Source organism: Triturus cristatus, chromosome 5_2 (genome assembly GCF_964204655.1).
Source record: "Triturus cristatus chromosome 5_2, aTriCri1.1, whole genome shotgun sequence".
NCBI classification, from domain to species: domain Eukaryota; kingdom Metazoa; phylum Chordata; class Amphibia; order Caudata; family Salamandridae; genus Triturus; species Triturus cristatus.
In genome coordinates this window covers 501,668,558-501,689,959 of record NC_140588.1, presented here as the reverse complement: position 1 = coordinate 501,689,959, position 21,402 = coordinate 501,668,558, and the positions used below count along the sequence as shown (strand labels likewise).

Genomic DNA, 21,402 nt, shown 5'->3' with positions numbered 1-21,402 from the left:
CCAAAGTGGAAGGCAATCCATTTAATAAACAGGCCAGCAAATGAGATGGACATGAAAGCGAACTAATGATGAGCAAAGGGCTGGACCACTGGTATACACATGAGGTATTTCGACAACAGCTACAGCTGTATGTAGGCCAAACCTCTAACGTAATTGGCTTTGCCAATGCGGTGCAGTACTGATTCTCTCCCCCCCCCCCCAAATGCAGCTGCGTCATTATGAAGGCACATGGATGCGTGATGACCTATCAAACTCATATGAAATGACACATAGGCCTTTTTTCCAGCAACTTACTGATTGCCACTAACCAAAAGGAAAATGTACACACACACACACATATATCCTTATTGGTACTGCATATTATAAATAAAATTGATCAAATGTACTAAGAAAATCTCCCCCCTCCCCTCCTTTTGATTTGGTGCCGTCAAGCAACAGCCAGTGGACCGTCGACTTCTCCGGGGGTGGGGGGGTGGGGGGGTGGGGTGGGGGTGGGGGGGTGGGGAGGAGATATATATATATGTATGTACTGTGTGAATGTCTGTATGTATGTACTGTGTGAATGTCTGTATGTGTCTGTGTGTAGGCGTATAAGTGGCTGCATGGTTTTGTGAATAGCTATATGAGTGTCTATATGGGTTATTGATTGGTTGTCTGAGTATCTGTATGGGTGCCTGAGTGTTTGTGTGGGTAGGGTGTGTGTGACTATGCATAGATGTGTGAGTGGGTGATTCTATAGGTGCGTGGTTTTAAGAGTGCATCTGTGATGGACTGTATGGTTGGGTGAGTATGTATGGGTGTGTTTGGGATTGAATGTATATCTCAGTGGTACATGTGTGACTAACTACATAAGTGAAAGGCAGTATATATGTGTGTAAGAGTATATAAGTGGGTATATGTGAGTGTGTGATTGTGAGAGTGGATGTATGGATGAGTGTGCGCTTGTATCAATGATTGTATAAGAGCGTAAGAATGTGGTACTATTTTTATGAGTAAGTGAACTTGAGTGTGTTTAACTGTATAGGTGAGCAAATTGGACTGTGTTTAATTACTTGCACGACTGACTAGGTGTGTCAGTACCTCAATGGATGAATGGCGGTGTGTGTGTGTGTGTGTCTATATAGGTGTATAAATGCATATGATAGTCTTGTACGGAGTGACTGTAAGTATGAGTGACTGTACAGGTGAGTGAGTGGAGGTGTATGTAGACCTAAGAGTTAATGAGTGGGTATGTAGTTATTGGTATTGGAGTATCTATGGTTTTCAAAATGGCCGTCTGAAATTTTGAGTCGGTGTATCATAGGTTATATTAGGGTGTGAGAAGATGCACTAATTTATCACATGGATGATGTCATGAGTGATGTCATCAGTGATGTCACGGACCATGTCATGAGTGATGTAATATGTGACATCAGCAGTGCATTGCGGGGGCGCGAGTTATAGTTAGCTGAACTAACTATAACGGGGGAATTTCTAGGGTTTTGTACGAGGGAAATGTCCAGCTAACTATAACGCCCCTAAAAAACCATAGGTTTCACACACGTTATAGTTAGGTGGACATTTCACTCGTAAAAAACCATTGAAATTCCCCCATTATAGTTAGTTCAGATAACTATATCTCGCGTGCCCGCAATCCACTGCTCATGACATTACATCACTCATGACATGGTCAGCGACATCACTCATGACATCACTGATGACATCATCATTGTGATAGAGTGGCGGTCGTGTGAGTCATAGTTATCTGAACTAACTATAACGGGGGAATTTCAATGGTTTTTTACGAGTGAGATGTCCAGCTAACTATAACATGTGTGAAACCTATGGTTTTTAAGTGAATTTGTAAGGTTTTTAAATGCTAAGTTATGTATGTTTTATTATATTTTTTATATATTTATTTTTTATGGTTTTTCACCGTGCGCTCACCCCGCGATTTTTTGAAAACAAAATAAAATGTTTTTTTCACCCTTCGGGGTCCTTCAGGGACCCCCTGACAAAGGCTAGGGGGTCAGGAACTCTCTACCCTGCCCCCTTTTCACGTTCTCCACCTTTCTTTTTCACTGTCACACACAAAACACACAAAATGGCGGCCGACACTTCCTGATTTCGACCGATTCGAACGTTGACTGACATGTAACCACCAATCAGAATTACGCTCGCGCACGTTACGGTGCGCGCACCGTGCGCGCCTATAGATATTTATGTACTTTTAACTGCAATTTTCTCAGGAACTACTGAACAGATTGACTCCATATATGCAAAAGGCACATCCCTGACGACTACCTCTTTGCCAAATTTCAAGTAATTCTGTTCAGCCGTTCGGGCTGTACCTTCGACTAAAGGTCCTATGGGAAAATGCATGGGGAAAACGCGTTTTGGGACCCCCCTTTTTTCTCAGCACCCACTTGACGAATCACCCCGAGACTTTCGGGGTAGGAGCTGAGCGGAGCGCCCCATTAGTTTTGAAAATTTCGCGAGGATTCGTCAACCGGCGCCAAAGTTATTCAAAATAGAATTTTCAGATTTCCTATGGAAACAAGGTCCTAACTATAACTATCTACTGGCGACCGCCAGCAGATAATATATATATTCACTTAAAAAAACCATAGGTTTCACACATGTTATAGTTAGCTGGACATTTCACTCGTAAAAAACCAATGAAATTCCCCCGTTATAGTTAGTTCAGATAACTAAATAACTATAACTCGCGCACCCGCAATCCACTGCTCATGACGTCACATATTACATCACTCATGACATGGTCAGTGGCATCACTGATGACATCATCCTTGTGATAGAGTTATTCAAAATAGAATTTTTAGATTTCCTATGGAAACACGGTCCTAACTATAACTATCTACTGGTGACCGCCAGCAGAGAGATATATATATATATACACACACACATATACACACACACACACACACACACACATACATACATAAATACACACACACCTATACATGTACATACACACACTGTACAAACACTGGCAAAGCCAACACAAGTGGCTATAGTAATACCCCATGCAAATACATGCACATTAAAATTCTATTTGCAGATGTTAGCACAATATATCCATACTCATTTGCTGTTGCCAATGCCTGCAACATTTATTGTGCATAAATCAGTCCTAATCCACCAGCCAAATTACAAAATGCTACCTACTCAGAGTTCATAACTGCAATTATCATAGGCCTTTTCACTGCAAGGTGCAAAATTATTTCATCTGTACGAAAATATACAATAATGCACTAAAAAAACAAGTTGCCTTCGGTAACTTATTATCTGGTAGGGACACAGTCTAGCCGCAGATTACTTAACTTCTGAACTCTCCCCAGGTGCCAGAGGACGGCACCTTACGACTCCGTGAGGACGTTGATTCCAGTGGTGACGTCAGTAAAGTCATATAAATCCCTTCCTGTGTGCCTACGTCAGTTTCTTCTGTTAAACCTTCCGCCCCAAAATGCAGAACCACTATAGAAACTGGCTGTGGAAGCAGTGTGACAAAAAGATCAGTGTATCTTTAAAACAGAATTAGAAAGTGGAAATAAATGGTATAATAATACCCAGACCAGGCCCAGATCCAATATCGTGACGAAGCAATTTGAAATGAAAGGTATGGCAATACCAAGTCAAGATTTAAGAAGTAGTACCAATTGGTCTGTTGAATTACACAAGTATGTGAAACAGGGATCACTAGTGTATAAAACCAGTATTGAAAAGGGGTATAACCCTCACAGTGCATATTCGCTTGCAGAGCGGGAAGGATGGGCAGGGCGTTAAGGAATCTGCAGATAGACTATGTCTCTACCAGATAATATGTTACAGAAGTTAAGTAACTTGTTCATCTGATAAGGAATCTGTGGCTAGAGGTCTCCCAACTGTTGAAATAAATCCCATTGCTACACCCACACTGAGATGGGTCGGCAAGCTAATCCTAAGAAAGCTCTCAAAGTGAACCAGCTGGTCGAAATTGAGACAGACCAGACTTACATAGGAATTAAACAAGAGCATGGCTCTCCATAAAAACTATGGCAATGACCACAGACAATGCAAATAAGCCCCCCCCCCCCCGCAGGCACAAGTAAATCAAAGTCTCAAGTGAAACCGGATAGTACCCTGTCAGAAGACATCTGACAATAGTCAGCCATTCGTACCTAATCCCCAAAGGGTACTTGAGTCCTTGGACTAAAAGCAAAATGAAGGCCATGAAACCTGCATTCTCAACATCAGTAAAGAAATACCTGCAGGAAATCTGTCCTGATAATTCCAAAAACGAAGGGCTTCCAAAACTCATTCCCAATAAAACCAAGATGAATAAACCTATTCATTGCAAGGTCAGGAAGATCAACCAAAGCATTAAAACAGATAAATGTCAAGTCAAACTCCAAAACAAAGAACGCCTCTTTTTTTTTTGTTACACAAACTTTTTACAACGGTTCACACAATGCATAGTGCCCGTAAAGACGAAAAGATGGCAATTAAACAGGTATGAATCTGCTATAAAAATTGATCCACTGTACCCAGATCTATATATCCACATTCTGCGCATACATATAGATCCGGACAAAAAAAAGAAAAAAAAAAAACGTACAGCGAAGAGACTGGCAATCGCGTCTCATAAATGTTTCTCTTTTCAAGATTATTATAACTTCATTACATGTAGCAGAGCTATATCTTACCATGTGTAAACACATGCAACACACTCCTGTAAACTATGCATACACACATAGATAAATGGAACTGAAAAACCAGTCCCAAAGAACCATACAATATAATATCAAGAAAGCAGACAAGTGCTAAAATATGTATGTTTGGTTCTATAAGAAAAGAAAAAAAAAAAAAAAACGAAGCGCCAGATCATATGTTCACACTATGATCCCTTAAAGGACTGTCAGGTACAGAAAATAAATGCTTAATAGAGTAATGTCCCCAAGGAGACAGAGAACCTCCTGGCAAGAAATGTATGACTATCAACAGCCAAAGGGGAATGGAAATATCCAGGATGCTCCTAAAGTGAATAAAGATCAAGAAGCAAACCTGCTCTTCTGATAAAAACATAAATCTTTCAACCATGGAAGACGTGGTCACAACAGCGCTAAGGTAAATATTCAGACACTGCATCACAGAAAACCTTCGAAGCAGAGCACATGGGACAACCATGTTCCAAAATAGAACACAAGAGTAAATATCACCTTCAAAAAACAGAGGAGACCAAGACTTTGAGATCCAGAATATCGCAAATCCAGGGATGTGGAAGTCCTATAGCCCGACGCCCAGGACATATTGTTTGGGGTCAAGGGCAACAAGTTTTCATGTGTATATTGTCCTTGGGACAAGTAGGCCCAACCCCCTGCAGCACAAACCCTTTGGCTGCCAGTTTTCAGTACCACATTATGGATCAGGGAAGGGCACTGTCTGCAGTTAAGGTAATAATTGTGTCCATGTGTTAATGCTGCTCAAACTTGTATTTATGCTTCATTAATTGAAAGCCTTTATTATTAGGGTGAGCGCTCTAAGTAAATGTTGTAAGCTCCGACTGCACTACTGACAGTGGTTCCAGTATAAACATTTGTATACACGATTTCAAAGTTTAGCAATATGCGACTATGTATAATGCTCCCAGAATGCTCTCTGATTTAATGCAAATATTTGCAGAAGCTTGAAAGCAAAATTGATGATTCTTACCTTTCAAAATAAAATGTTCATAAAAAAATTAAAGCAGGAAAAAAAACATTTTGCTAAACTACTGTAAACTTTCAGGTACCACTTCTTTGCAGCATCTTTTAGTAACATGTGTTGATGCATGCTAGTATTTCCTAAAAATATTCATAATGGAAAATCAGAGTAACCAGTTTCAATAACATTATGGGAAACAAAAATAAAGAAGCATTGGCAATGCCAGTAGGTCTGAAATTGAAGGCCAGCTTTTTCGTTTTGTCAATGTGTGACTTGTTTTGGCATGGTTTTTGTAGAACCTTATTGGTGTGGGAGCTGCCAGGCCCTCCCCATTATAACAAACATTAGCAAAAGCAATATATAGTTTTTGGTCTCAAAAAGCACGCACTGCCACAGTAGTTACTGGCACTGAACAAAACTACTTTGTGTGCCGATATGCTCCTTGTGAAAGAGCAGAATACTGTCACTCACAGTGAAGCCAGCCGATACAGATAGAGAGAAAGAATCTTAATAAACAAAAAAGGTCAATGCCAGACCAAATTAGGGGCCCAATTATTAAAGAAAGTTTAAAAAGTGCACCCATGGTATATGTCCTTGCATTAAGTGCAGCTATACGGCTTTCGTAAATTCCCAAGAATTTACAGAAGTAGGACAAGAAATAATTCTCCTAGACAATATTTGCGAACTGCATTTTAGCACAAGCAAATATGCATGTGTAGATTTGCTCATGAGAAAATCTGAGTGTTTGCAAGTTCACTTTCCTTCCAACCACTTTTTTCCCCAACACTGGAAGAAGGTTTACAGGCGGCCATTGTCAGCAGGAAATTACCAACATTTCTCAGTATGGGAAAAGATTGGAGAAGAGTTGTTGAAAAGTCTTAAAACATGCAAGTTAGTGGGTTTGCACGGACTCAAAAGGGCATTCTAACCCTGGAACTATTGCTTACCACTACCTTCAGCACCAGTATGTAGATCTGCAGAAACATAGCAACATAAGGGGATTGCAAGTATTCAAACTCTACTATGGTATAAGCCCTGGCATAATCAGAGAGGCTATATCAGAGCTCTTATCTAATTAGATTGCTAGCAAAATTTGTCGCCGCACTACATGGCACCAAAGGGACAAGTGGATTTTGTTACAGGACAAGTAGATTTATGAAGCAACCTGCCCCATGGACAAGTAGATATTTTATGAAATTCCACACCCCTGACAAATCAGACACCTTGAATTGCAAATGTAATGACCAACAAAAAGGGGCATACTTCCAAGGAACAAATTTGTAAGTGCGGACATAACCCTCTCACCAGGAAGCATAGTCTAAAAATTATCCAACACAAAGGCCATCCATGCACCACTTACAATGCAAAGTGCACCCTGCTTGTTAGGGCTCAGGCAGTCTGTATATTGGCCAAAACTACGTGTCCCAGCATGCCTAGAGTGCAGGGTGGTTGTGTGCTGTCCCATCCTGCCTCGGGACTGGTCAAGTGATCGGAAGGGTCTTAAGCCTTCCGGGCGGCCAGAGCGATGCTTGGCTTAAATTGTGGAACCTGCCCGGTGCCGTTGAGGTACTACATCCCTGAACTCCAGAGTTGTATTCCATTCTTGTTTCCGAGGATTCGAAGACGTGGATTCCCCCCTTGATTCCGCTGTGACAACGAACGGTCCTGAGCACTCCTCCGAACATGGCCAAAAGCGGTAGCGCGAGGACGCGCCGAATACGAACTCCGTTCCCGTCTTCTCGCACCTGCGCTAGGTCACGCTGCTCCGATCAACGCTTCCGTCTTCAAGTATTCAGTACGAGGTAAGTTGCTCCTGGCCAACTCCAACCCGCCAGACTCACAGCGACAACGCGTTGAGAAGACCACCCCTATTTTCCGGTTAGGGTTGATTCCCCATTCAGTCTCATACGTTTTTGCCTTAGCGCGTAAGCGCGGTAACAACACAAGCAGTGCTGTTACATTGCTGGACTCACCTGGCTGTTTATGATTGGCATTGCAACTATCCTACATATCCCTGTTAAATCGGACGCCCTTCCCTTCCATCCATATCGTGTACAGAGACGTTGTCTGTGCAAGTTTGACCTTCCCCGATTCTGTGAAGAGACTTATTTTGAAAACTTGGACACTACCTGCTAACACAGGCTTTCGCGCTCTACAAGACTTTGCCCGTTGGTCCATACTGTGTGAAAGCAGTTCTCGTTGTCTTTTGTCCATATGGGGAAGGTATTTGACCTCCCTCAAAGAGCATACAAAGAACCTTCCTTCCTGTCCGTGTAAGGTAAGGAGTGGGATAGTACACAACCTACTGCTAGTGGTTATCTGGAGAATAGTAATGTAGAGGTGGTAAACATCATATACACGAGTAATCTTCTGTTTTGTTCTTCTTTTTATGTCTAGATGCCCTCCTGTTTTCCTGTCCCGAATCAGCCCGGTTGAGGGGTTGGATCCGCTGCCCTGTATGCTTATGGGTCTCTTCACTTTTTTAAGATCGGCGTCTTCCTCTAGTGTGTTTTTTAAAAGTGGCTCTGAGGAGACGGTATCTTTTGAGAGGGGAGAGATATTTTCTTCGCTCCTGGGGAACGGGTTCTGTTTGCTGGAGATATTAATCTGATTCCCGACACCGCTAAAGTAGCAAAAAGGACTGCGTTGAAGTAACCAGAGACCAAAATTGCCCTGAAGAGGAAATGAAGTATTCTCAAAAAAACAAGTATACACTCTGTATACAAGGTCTCACATTTGGCATAAGAAATGTGTCTCTATAAGAAATACTGCAAATCAACAGTAATGCATACCTGCATACCAAACTGCTTTGAAAGTAAGTGAAAAGGTAAACTTCCTAACTGGAAGGCTCATCACCTGGAAATGGCCAACTGAGCATGAAGCTAACTATGAGAGAAAAAAGGAAAATGAGGAAGAATATACCCCATATATCCTTATACCACTTAAACTGTTACAGACCGCAGTGAAACAATAACATCTGCACGCAGAAACACGAATCAGGTGTAATCAAAAGAAGGACCCGTCAATGTCCTAAAAAGTTAAGCTCTTTGAGCACTGAAGTACTGACTCAAAATTAAAGAACATAACAGAAAAAGTACCTAAGACTCTGTATAACTTCTGTTATGGTAAGGTCTCAATGCTGAATCGGCATGAGCTCTAAGAAGATGGTCGAAGTCAAAGGGCATAGCGACTAAAGTTGCCTGCACAGCCTCTGAAAAACCTTAATTTCTTAACCATGCACAAGGCCAAAACGCCAAAAGGTACCATAGCCCGGCCTACCGAATCAGTAGTATCCGTGCCACACCAGATTATTAGCTTAGCTGCCTGTTGCCCATCTCTAATCAAGTTTTCAAAATCAGGACGGATGTTATCCGGAAGTGATGGCAACATAGTCTGCAAAGTATCTCACAGAGTGGGGAAAATGTCCTAAAACACAAGATGTGTTGGTAGACCTTAAAGCAGAACTAGCAGAAGTAAAGGTGTTTTTAACACATGCATTTTGACTCCTGGAGTCCCTCTTTAATGGAGTCTTAGGTGAGTAATCCATATTTTGAGAGGCTGTAGCTGGCTGCACTACCAGGCTACGAGTGGTCTGAGGAGACAAACTGGATCTCCTGGAGCAGGCAGATGCCTGCTAGATATAGCATTGTTCACTGAGACCCTGTGTCAGGCTTGGCCCAAGTATCCAACGATATGTCAAACAGGGTCTCACTGTATGGAAGAACAGGCTCTTCCCCAGACTGTCCTTGATAAAGGACATCAATCAAAGGGTAGGTGGAATTCTCCAATATAGACAACAACAAGTCGAAAACTGCAGCTACTCTCCTAAACACATCGGTGAACAAGGCGCTTGACTCAGCAGTGACTCCTTTGCATCACCTGCCACAAGGCGACTCCCAGAAGTCTCACCTTGAGGAAAAATGGCAAATTTCCAAAACTTTGCTCTACCAACTCCGCACCCAACACAGAGGAGGTAGCGATTCAACATCGACTGGTGGAAAACAGACTGACAGGCACAGCCGAAGTCAATGTCTATGTCAGCTGATCGATCATGGACGCCGAAGGTAAAGTCCCCCGAAGGGCTGTGATACGGCATTGCAGCAGCTGAGTAGGCCGATGCTGACCCAAAGGCTTCAATGGCTCAACCAACACTGAGGACGAACCCACTGGCGTGGCTCCCCCCACCTCCTTGAGGCCCATGGATGCCTTAGTGGAAGGTGGGTCCCCAAAGGTGAGACGTAGAGAGTTATAATACTCTTTCATCCGGGCCATCTCCGCCTCTGATCCCGGAAAGACGGGGAGAGGCAAGGTGGAGTTGCAAACGGCCTCCTCACCGCTGAGTGGGAGGAGCTGTGGGAGACTGAATTTCCATGCAGTGAAGTCAGGGGGTGCTGCGACTTCAAACGTCTGCACTTACCCTTGAACGTTTCTGAAGTACAACGTCCTGGAGGATGACTTCAGCTCCTAGAACGGCCTTGCGAACTGACCTGCACATGACAAGACGACAGAGACCGCAAAGTCTCTGAGGACCGCAACAGACGTGCCGCCATCAACTTCATATGGTGTTCCTTGAACGCCTTCGGTTTTAGCCTCTGGCAAATCCTTGGAGTTGTGGTGTTCTCCCAAACACCACAAACCGGTATGTGGATCCGTAACCAACATTTGTCGAGAACAGGACCCACAGGGCTTTATGACAATGACATTGCAGAAAGGCACACTGTTAACACTGAAAAAAACTGTCGAAATTGGCCAGAAAATACATACCGAGGAACCGCTTTTCTGGATCTGCAGTGCAGTGCAGTGCAGTACAGTGCGGAAAAGAAGAAACTGACGTCCGTGCGCCGGAGAGAACTTATATGACTCCACTGACGTCACAACCGGAGTCGACATCACAGAGTCAAAAGGAGTCGTCTCCCGGTGGACAGAGGGACTGATGAAAAATTTCCGGATTCAGTCTGAAGGCTGGGGAGGAATCAAAAGTTAAGGAATCTGCAGCTCGATGTCTCTAACCTGATACAGAGATATTAACCAAAACCCATTCTGATAGCCCTGGCACTGAAAGGAACTACTTTGAGGGCGGATGCGCTCTTTGTGAAAAAGCACACACTGAACTTAGCCAATGGCTGAAATGGTCTAACTCACTGCCACATTAAATAAGCTGTAATGTGTGAGGGGGTGGGAATGTGCATGACAACAGACCAATTGAAGAGCGCGGGCATTAAAACTTCCATAAATATGTCACGCATATACTTTTAGTAAGATCAAAAGGTCTTGACTAACATCAGACCTAAAAACTATCATTTAAGGCCCAAGATAGCCAAGACCTTTTTTAATTACTAAAAATTTAAGTAAAAGATATTTAAAGGGGATCCCAACCAGTTCTCTGAATCCACTGAACTGTTGTTGCATCATACACATTTTCTTCCACTCACTACATACAGCATGGGACAGTCCACTTCAGGCATTGGCTAACCTTACTGTGAGCATTTGCCTTCAGCTCTTTAAGACTGGGAAGCAAGATGGCAGGACAGTGCCAGAGAGTGTGCAGCTTTGAAAATGAAATCTGAACTCTTTGGTATAATACACCCCTCTTCTCAGCACTATAGTGCTGATTTGCGGACTCTAAATAGGGCCATTGTATTTCTGTGACAGGCACATTTAGAGTGTTGCTAAAATATCGCAAATTCTGCTTTTTTATACCACAAATATACCTTTTGAGGCTGCAAATTTGGCAAATCATAATGCACAATATTTTTTGGGGGAGGTGGGGCGGCACAAGGAGAAATATAACTGTTAGTCCATGTCATTTATGGGCACTACCCTGTATAGAAAGTATATAAACGCTGGCACATAACTGTACCTGACAAACTGAGTTAGATGGAGAAGTATAATATATAGTTAATTCGATCAATCCCCAGAAGCAGCTGTATGCCAGGGCTTGAAAGCAACTGCTACCCAAGACAGAACCTTACTTCAACACAATAGTATAACACCCTACAGAAGTAGCCAACAGCAGACACTACACATTCCACAATACTATAAGGAAAAAAACATACAAACTTAAATACTACATATAAAGAACTAAGGGGAGATACATGAACCGTGGTGAACATTAAATAAAAGCAAACACCGCTGTGAGTGAGAGAAGGGCGGGAAAAGCACGAGTCCTACATAAGGATTATGCATTACCCTACAATGCACTCTTCCAATTTTTTAGGAATTAATTTCACACATCCGTATTTAATAGTACATTCTTAGTAATACTTGCCTCCATGTGCTCAGACTGGGCTGTCAGTGATTGCTCGATCCCATCTGTCCTCAGTACCTAACTTCCAAAAAACAGGGGCAGCTCCTCCATTAGGGCAGAGGAGTGTCGCCCCACTGCCTTCTCGCAGTGTGTGAAGCAGAAACACAAAATGGTATTTTAATACCATTTTATGTTTCTGCTTCTAGCGCTGCAAGAAAGCAGACGGGTATGCCTGACTGGGGCCAGCGGGTCGTTGAGGAGTGGCTTGTCCAATGCTGTGGGCCCTGACTGTTGGGTCGGCCCTCTGGGGCCAACCAAACCAGTCATGAGCACTCTGCATTTTCTCTATGTAGGCTTCATGCAGCCTACATAGAGAAAATGGCCTCCCCGTAGGCGCCCGGCTCCACACTGTTTCCACCATTCACAATGCTGCCATTGCAGCGTTTTGATTGGTTTAGGGGAGGGAGGCTGCCTGATTCCTGTTCATGTTGGAGGCAGGAGAGCGGGAAAACGCTGAACCCGGTAAGGTAAGTTTGGTTTTTGTTTTTTTAAATCTTCTCCCTGCACGAACCCCCGTACGACCCCTCCACCCACGAGTCATGCGCGCCTCGACTGTCAAAGAACCCATAATTTGGGACAGGTTTGCTAATATCGGAACCCCAACCAGACACTTCATCTTTCAGTCAACTCTGATGCACCTCTTCAACTTGATTGGCATCTTGCTACCCAATTACATCCCCAGAATGTCTTGAGTAACCCTTCACTTTGGGAAAGTTCACATAGGAACTTTTTTTAAATTTCAATAAGATTTGATTGAGATTTTTGTCATATACAAAAGCCAAAAACAAAAACAAAAACAAAAAAAAAAAAAAAACTAACCAAGTAGACATAAAACATAACATGCACCTTGTCTCGCGTGATGTTACAGGGCAGCGCCTGTTGGTTGTACTGTTTGAGGTACTTTTACACCAAATCAGCCACAATGCAAATGCCACTTTCGAAACAAAAATCAAATAGCATAATTACATACTTGGATACTCATACAAATATCAAGAGTAGGTCCTAAAACGCCAACCCCCAAAGCTCGCCAAGGCAAATATAACATGCTGTGACGTTTAATAGAGGTTGGAGTAACTTGGGATTTATCAGCATCACAACCCTCAAAATGGTCACAAACTGACCTTTCAAAGCAATAATTCATACCAGGCCACCAAGATTGGTCGTCTTTAATCCTTTATCCTCCATGATGTTGTAAAACCTTATCTCTTAAACTTGACAGGGGTACTTCTCTACCACCTCTCAACGAAAATTCAGACCCAACACTTAATTAACTTCTGACATCGTAATAGCCCATGACCTCTTCACTGAGATGACTTACCACACCCTTAATATATTTCCATACTCTTCCTTACTTCCATTCAGGTATCACCCTCACAGTAAATTTCAATACACTCTTCTTTTGAAATTCTGTCAGTCTCGTGCATTTCCACACTGGCTATGGTGCATTCCTCCCCATATCATTTGGGGCACATTTACTCAAAGATATAGATGCTCTGCTTAAGAAATCAGTGACCCTCTTCTTAATTACTGAAATACATTACAGTGTGTAGTTAAAATCAGTATCATCTACATTCTGGCCATGTGAGGGGAAGCCTTCAACATGCCACTAGTAGTTAAGATCTTGGTAAGTGGTTTATGATCGATTCTGAACCCCAAGCATATGCTTGTAATTTTCCATTCCCCATATACATACCAACATTTTACTTTCAGAGTAGCGTTCTTCAGTGGGTGAAAAAGCATCGGAGTCAAAGACAACTGTGGCTTCTTTTCATCTTGTTCAACGTGTGACAACGCAGCACCCTAACCCACCCTCTTGGTTTCAGTGGTTATTACACTCATGGTATGAAGGCCACATCCATAAGTGGGGTGGCTTAGTGAAGGTCCTCTACAACTGCAACAAAATCAATTAATCATATAATTTGTAAAGTGCACTACTTACCCGTGAGGGTCTCAAGGCGCTGGGAGGTGCGGAGTGCTGCTACTGCTCGAAAAGCCAGGTCTTGAGGAGTCTTCTGAAGGTCAGCAGGTCTTGGGTCTGCCGTAGGTGGATGGTGAGGGTGTTACAGGTCTTGGCGGCGAGGTGGGAGAACGATCTGCCGCCGGAGGTCGCTCTTCGGATGCGGGGGACTGAGGTGAGGTCGGCAGAGCGGAGCTGGCGGGTGGGGGTGTAGAAGCGGAGTCATCAGTTGAGGTACGCTGGTCCGGTTTTGTGGAGTGCCTTGTGTGCATGGGTGAGGAGCTTGAAGGTTATCCACTTGTTGACGGGGAGCCAGTGCAGGTCTCAGGTGGGGTGTGATGTGGCTGCGGCGAGGGAGGTCGAGGATCAGGTGTGCAGAGGCATTCTGGATGCGTTGAAGCGGTTTCAGGAGTTTGGCTGAGGCTCCTGCGTAGAGGGCGTTTCCGTCGTCCAGCCTTCTGCTGACGAGGGCCTGGGTGACCGTTCTTCTCGTTTCGGTGGGGATCCATTTGTAGATCTTCCGGAGCATGCGCAGGGTGTTGAAGCAGGAGGAAGAGACGGCGTTGACCTGCTTAGTCATGGAGAGGGTGGAGTCGAGGATGACCCCTAGGGTGCGTGCGTGGTCGGTGGGTGTTGGAGCAGTTCCCAGTGTGGTCAGCCACCAGGAGTCATCCCAGGCCAAAGGGGTGGATCCGAGGAGGAGGACCTCCGTCTTGTCCAAGTTCACCTTCTGTCAGCTGTTCCTCATCCATTCGGTGACGGCCTTCATTCCTTCGTGGAGGTTGGTTTTGGCAGTGTGGGGGTCCTTGGTGAGGGAGAGGATCGGCTGGATGTCATCAGCGTAGGAGATGATGTTGAGGTCATGCAGTCAGGCAACGTGGGCGAGCGGAGCCATGTAGATGATAAACAGCGTTGGGATGAGCCCAGGGGTACGCTGCAGATCTCGGTGGCTTCGGAGCGGAAGGGGAGGGGGGGGGGGGGGGGACGCTCTGTGTTCTGCCAGAGAGGAAGGAGGTGCTCCAGTCCAGAGCCTTCTCTTGGATCCCGGCGTCGTGGAGGCGTGTTCGTAGTGTGTGGTGGCAGACCGTGTTGAAGGCGGCTGACAGGTCCAGGAGGATGCGGTTTCTCCGTTGTCTAGCAGGGTCCGGATGCCATCGGTGGTGGCGATGAGGGTAGTTTCGGTGCTGTGGTTGCTGCGGAACCCGGACTGAGACAGGTCCAGGATGCTGTTCTCCTCGAGGTAGCGGGTCAGTTGTTTGTTGACGGTCTTCTCGATGACCTTCACAGGGAACGGGAGCAGGGAGATGGGCTGGAGGTTCTTGAGGTCCTTGGGTCCGCCTTGGGTTTCTTGAGTAAGGCGTTGATCTCGGCGTGCTTCCAGCTCTCTGGGAAGGTTGCTGTCTCGAAGGAAATGTTGATGGTTTTTCGGAGATGGGGTGCGATGGTGGTGCTGGCTTTGTTGAAGATGTGGTGTGGGCATGGGTCTGACGGAGATCCGGAGTGGATGGTGTTCATGATCTTGATGGTGTCGTCGTTGATGTTGGTCCAGGAGAGCAGGCGGTTGGTGCAGATGGCGGTCATGGGGGCGGAGGTCTCCGTGGTTGTCAGGGAGGTCATGCCGTTGAAGCTATTGTGGATGTCTGCGATCTTGCGATAAAAGAAGGTGGCCAGTGAGTCACACAGGTCTTGCGAGGGTGGAATGTCGTTGGTGTTGGAGAGTTCCTTCACGATTTTGAAGAGCTCTTTGCTGTTGTGTGCGTTTTTGTCTAGGCGGTCTTTGAAGGAGGCCCTTTTGGGAGATCTGAAGAGGTGATGGTGTCTGCGGGTGGCGTTCTTGTGGGCTGCGTAGCTGTCCGGTGTTCGCTCACAGAGCCAGTTCTTCTCCAGGTTTCGGCAGGTTTGCTTGGAGGCCTTCAGTGAACCAGCTGGCTTTCTTGCTGGTGTGACTGTTGGAGGGTTTCTTGAATGGGGCAAGGGTGTTGGCGCAGTCGTCGATCCACTGTCTGAGGTTGCGGACGGCGGTGTCAGGGTCGGTGGGTGGGCTCTGGGCAAGGATGGTGGTTAGCTAGTCTTCGGTGACTTTTCTCCAGCAGCGGCGAGGCATCTGTTGGGTGCGGTGGTGCATAGTGGGTTTCCGGAAGGTGAAGTGGATGCAGCGATGGTCGGTCCAGTGGAGTTCGGTGGTGTGGTTGAAGGAGACGTGGGGGTTTGCAGAGAAGATGGGTTCAAGCGTGTGGCCAGCGGAGTGGGTGGGTGTTGTGACGAGTTGTCTGAGTCCGAGGTTGGCTAGGTTGTTGATCAGAGTGGTGGAGTTGGTGGTGGTGGTGTTCGAGGTGGAAGTTAGGGTCCCCGAGGAGGATGTAGTCCGTGGAGGCGAGGGCGTGTGTGCTGACGAAGTCGGCGATGGAGTCACTGACCTGTGGTCGGGGTCCGGGGGGTCTGTAGATGAGGGTTCCTCTGAGGGTGGTGTTGAGGGCGGTGTTGGGGTCGGTGTAGAACTGGAAGTGCAGATGTTCGGCGGTGCGGAGGGTGGTGTTGGTCGAGACTGAAGAGTGTTCCTGTGGACGATGGCAAACAAAAACGTTCCTGAAGTTTAAAATTCTACTCAATTGTATGTCTGTTCCTTAACTGTCTCAGCCATGAGCTTTACTGGCAAAAATGTTTATGAACTTCAAATAAAATTCTGATAGACCCATAAAGGATCTCACATCAACCTTTTAACCTCCTCTATTAACTTTCCCGGGCATAATTCCTCTCCCTTACCTCATGCCCAAACAAGTTTCAGTAACCATGCAAATTACTTAAATGTAAAAAAATATTTAAACACATTCAGAGCCTTTCTTAAACGAATGCCAAGAGGTCGTCCTTGGAAAAAAAACAGCACATTTACAGCCCAACAACTGATGCACAGGTCTCTGAAATGCCACACACAACAATTCATAAACGGCACACAGACAAATGCAGGAACCAACTTTTGATGCAGGCTCCAGCATTCAGGAAGTATGGCACAATCTATAGTAACTACATTAACAAAGTAAACATAATCTAACTAGCAACAGCAAAGCACTTAAACATAATAATTCACTATCATTCAAAAGATGTACCCAAACTGACAGATTAAACGGTTTATCATCAGATTATGAAGAGGCTCTGCCCATCCTGATAAATGATGCTCATGTTCTTGCTAGTCATTTACAAAGGCCTGAGTGCTGCGCCATAGCCCCGTGTAGCTGATGCAAAATTACCCTCACACTTAATCAGTAATCTCAATTTGTCAATGATGCAGTACAATGACCAAATAGTGAAAAACGTTAGTTGGCCACCACTCAACGTATATGAAGGTTAGGGGGCAACAGATGCGGTTAAAGACTGGCTCCAAGGTCAGCAACATAATTTGTACATTACTGAAACAGCTCTGTCGCCACCACCCCACAGTTAAAGAACATTAACTGGGTAGCAGTAAAAATGAATGCCATCATAACGGATAAAGAGCAACAGAAAAACAGCGATGATCAGACTATGGATCGCCAGGAGACCACTATCCATCACGATTCATATATTTAGAAAGCATGGCATGAATTCCAGTTATTGGCCTATTTCTGAGCCAGATTATTGGCCACTGAAGTCTCACCATTCTATCGCATGTTCTACTAGTAATCAAAAATATCTCACTTTAGAAGACTGAGACAGAAAATGGTTAACTTATCTACACAATATATTTGTTCTAGTTTTATCGATAATACAAATAAAATAAAGCTATGCAGATCGGTTGTCAGATTAACTACAACGGAGAATGGTGCCTAATTAATATTATCTGAAGGCACAGTGTACCAAATAACAAGACCTAAAGACTATATAATCTGATGAGTCGAGTTTGGCGCTTCCTCACTAGTAGAGTAATGTGGAAAACTGGTCCGCCTTTCGGCGCTACATCTGTGAGCAACTTTAAGGATGTGGAAAACGGCCCACACTAAACTGCTGAGGCCGGGGCAGTACGGCCCATCCTCCCACTTCCCTGAAGGGAGAAGAAATAAAGGCTCCGTTTTCCACTAAAACACTGTTGACTTCCCGACTACGTACCGTGTACGCAACCCTCCACCCCATTGCTTTCCTCAAAAGACTGACCACTCTCTCGCATTTCAAACAAACAGAAGTCACACTGAACGCCCACGCTCTAAGCTCCTCCTAAAGGGGTTGCGGGTGGAGCCCCCTGGAGTCATTGAATAAGCAGTATATACCAGGAATACGGGCCTTCAAACGGGCAGAAATATAAATAATACAAGATTAACTGTATAAAGAAGACTGCACTCCAGCGTGGTCAACAAACATATCCCCCCGCCACAACCCCCTCAAGGAACTGATGGGAGAGTATGTGCCTGGAAGTCGGTCTCCCTAAAGAGGCGCAAAGACGCGCTTAGCGAAACAACTCACCGCGCGCTAGGGCGCTGATGCTGCCGGTCCGAGGCGTCGTTACTCCGTGTATCGTTGCTGAGCCCGGAGGTTGAAGGGGCTGGGGGAGGAGGAATCAATGGTTAGGCGACGGAGGGAAGTGACTCACGCTCTGTGCGCGCGCAAGTTCCCCCTTCTTCCTCTGGCGCAGAGGCCTTCGCTTCCCTTCTGTGACAGCCGCCGCGTTCCCTCCTTCTTCCGGCCCCTCCCCGCACTGTGTGTAAACGCACGAGCGCAGCGTGGGAACCTTAAACCCGCCACCTTTCTCAGCACCTTTGTCACGGGTGCCTGCCCCTCGCGTTGGTCTCTCCGCGAAGGGCGTAGTACACAACTGAGACACGCCCCACCTCCCGTACCTTTTTACGTGTTGTCATATTTGTCGGCGCTTAATATGCTTGCGTTCTCGTCCCATAAATTATTCACAGAGGCTAGACGGTAATGTTTATTTTCGTTATTCAAAAAAATTATACTTGTCAGGGATGACGTTTGTAAATAGGAGGAAAGGGGTGGGATACTCTTCGTTATGTGCTTATACATACGTGTTTTAGTAGTAACCTTGCCTGCTGGGCTTATGTGGTTTCTGTTTGGTGGTGGCCATCATAAAGTCAGGCAAAATGTCTCTGGACGCGCATATCGGTTGATCGCTGCTTACAGGTCACATAAAACTGACTGGCCCTAAGGTGACCATAGCTGGTGAAGACATCAATCTGGTCTGCTTGAAGAAATCCGCTCACCGCTGCCAAAATGAAAGACGCTGCCTGTGATCGAAAGGGAACCCAGGGAAGTCCCGTGCACTGGGCAAAAATAAGTGACCATCTTGAAAATGTGGTTGTAACTGTTATGTTCTGTGGTGTGTCCACTAACAGTAACCCGCAAGTTCCGGCATGAAGAATATACATTTCTACGATTGGCATGTTTGTGTAACAGCGAAGCCTGGTTTAAACAATGTGTGCAAAGATTAGCATTTACTGTACAAACAAGCGCTCGTGAAAACAATCTGAAGAGGTGTGACCTTTATTTCTTTTAAAACACATATCTGGTTCTGATTATGTTCATATTGACCTAAAGCGACCTTTATTGTAAATGCATCCAAAACTAGCCTTAAAAGCGACTTCCGTTACAAGGTCCGTTTTTTATTTCAATAGCCAGTGTACTTTCGAGTTCGATTTACATCAAATTGGCTACTTTCCAAGATCTTCCGTGAAGGAAGTGTAAACGTTTTTATGAATGGCGCGTAGGCGAGTGTCTTAAAGCGGTATTAGGAACATCGGAATCACCAGTAAGAGCACATCTGCCAATCACGCCGCGCTCATCCGTTTTCACGTTGGTTGGTCGGTCAACCACGTATATATGAAACCACGGTCAGTTGCGAAGGATTAATCGGCTCAGGTTGTCGCTGCCTCACTGTGACCGGAGCACACCGAGACTGACCGTGCTTGGGTGATGCGGCTTGCTCTCAAATTGTGCCTAGTTCGGGCAATTTTTAATTCTAGAGAAAGTGAAAAAAATGTAATTGTGAGCCAAGTATTCGAACACGTCCTTAGCTTGCATTGTTCTATAGCTTAAATTATAACTTCCTTATTTGGAGCCTCGGAAGTTAGATTCGATTGGCAGTCTTTCAGTTATTTTCCATTCTAGGCGAGCTCCTCACTCCAACACCTGTGCCTAGATTATCACTCACATAGAGTCAATTGGATGCCCAACGTTCGACTTCGTTCCCATAATCGATAAACTTAAACTAGCCTGCTTCAACTTAGCACTTTTAAAAATTGTATTTCAGAGTTTTCAGCGCTGCCAGACTACGAAGAGCCACAGATATTGTCTTACAACAGGTGTCATAAAATATTACCTTGCATAGTTTGGAAATGGAAGTTAGACGAGAAAATAAGTACCACGGCATAGCTAGTGTGATCTACGTACTTTTGTGGTTTGCATCGGTATAACTTTAGGGCATTTAAAAGATGAAAACATTTATAGTCAGCAGTGCCTGAACGTATCAAGAGATCGACATTGTGCTAGTAACATACGTAGGATATTTGTAATGAGTAGCAATTTTGGGGGGGGGGGGGGGGGGGGGGGGGGGGGGAAACCTTTTAGCAGTGTAAATCATTTAATCACCACATCTGCAACAGAGGGAGCACAAACAGGTTTATTGCATATGCTCAAACTAATACAGCTGGGAGAGCAACCGTGCTATAAGAAAAGCATAAATCAGTCTCAAATTACACATGCTGCGAGTCTAGTCTAATAATAATAATTTTGGCAAACATCCATAACTTCAATACAATGTTAACAATATAAAAAGCTTCCTGCTTTTCCGTTAGGATCCACCCAAATTGCACGCATTTCCTTCAAGCACAGGTTTTTCCTATGTTCGTAACTTCTAGAAGTCACGTCACACCTACAGACTACAATTGGAACATTCTCTGCTGCTCCGAATTTCCTGTTACATATTCAAGTCAGGAAGTTTCCCAGCAAACATACTGTTAGACCCGGGATCCCTGGTTGGCTGAGGTAGGTACCTTAGGCCAAGTAGGGACCACGTTCCAACGTCAGGGAAAGGAAGGTCACCTTTTTAGATAGCCCTGGGCATTACTTTTAATAAGAGGGGTACTTGGAGAGCCGCGGCCCAAGCCAGAGGTTCAGCAATGTCTAAAGCAATAGGTGCACTGACAAACTTTTCAAAAAAACTAGGGGGTCGCCCAATACGCCCCTTACTCCAGATCTATCGGGCGAAGTGCACCTCAACCGGCACCTACGGGTCAGGGATCTGGGGGATTGAACCTGCCGAACAAATCCAGCGCCTTGAGAATGCTTTCTTACGTTATGTCCTGGCTGTTCCCCCTGGCACCTCTACCCATATGGTGCACACAGAATTGGGCCTTACATACATCGCAGTCACAATCAACTCCTCTCCCCTTATTCTATGGCATAAAATTTGGATTAATGAAGAAACCCCATTTAATAGGGAAATCATTGTAGATTGTCTAAAATTGACAGAGGTCAG

The 21,402-nt window shown here is 45.0% G+C and overlaps 1 protein-coding gene across 3 annotated transcripts in view; it reads right to left on the bottom strand.

Moving 5' to 3' along the window:
* The window catches only part of KBTBD2 (kelch repeat and BTB domain containing 2), a 214,918-nt gene extending 196,203 nt beyond the window's left edge, over positions 1-18,715 (bottom strand). The window contains exon 1 of one of the 3 annotated variants that reach the window (XM_085607504.1): positions 18,378-18,715. The gene's annotated coding sequence lies outside the window, so the exon portion shown is untranslated. The remainder of the gene's footprint in view (positions 1-18,377) is intronic. The other 2 variants (XM_085607506.1, XM_085607505.1) reach the window with 2 other exon arrangements.
* Between the last annotated feature and the right edge of the window lie 2,687 nt (positions 18,716-21,402).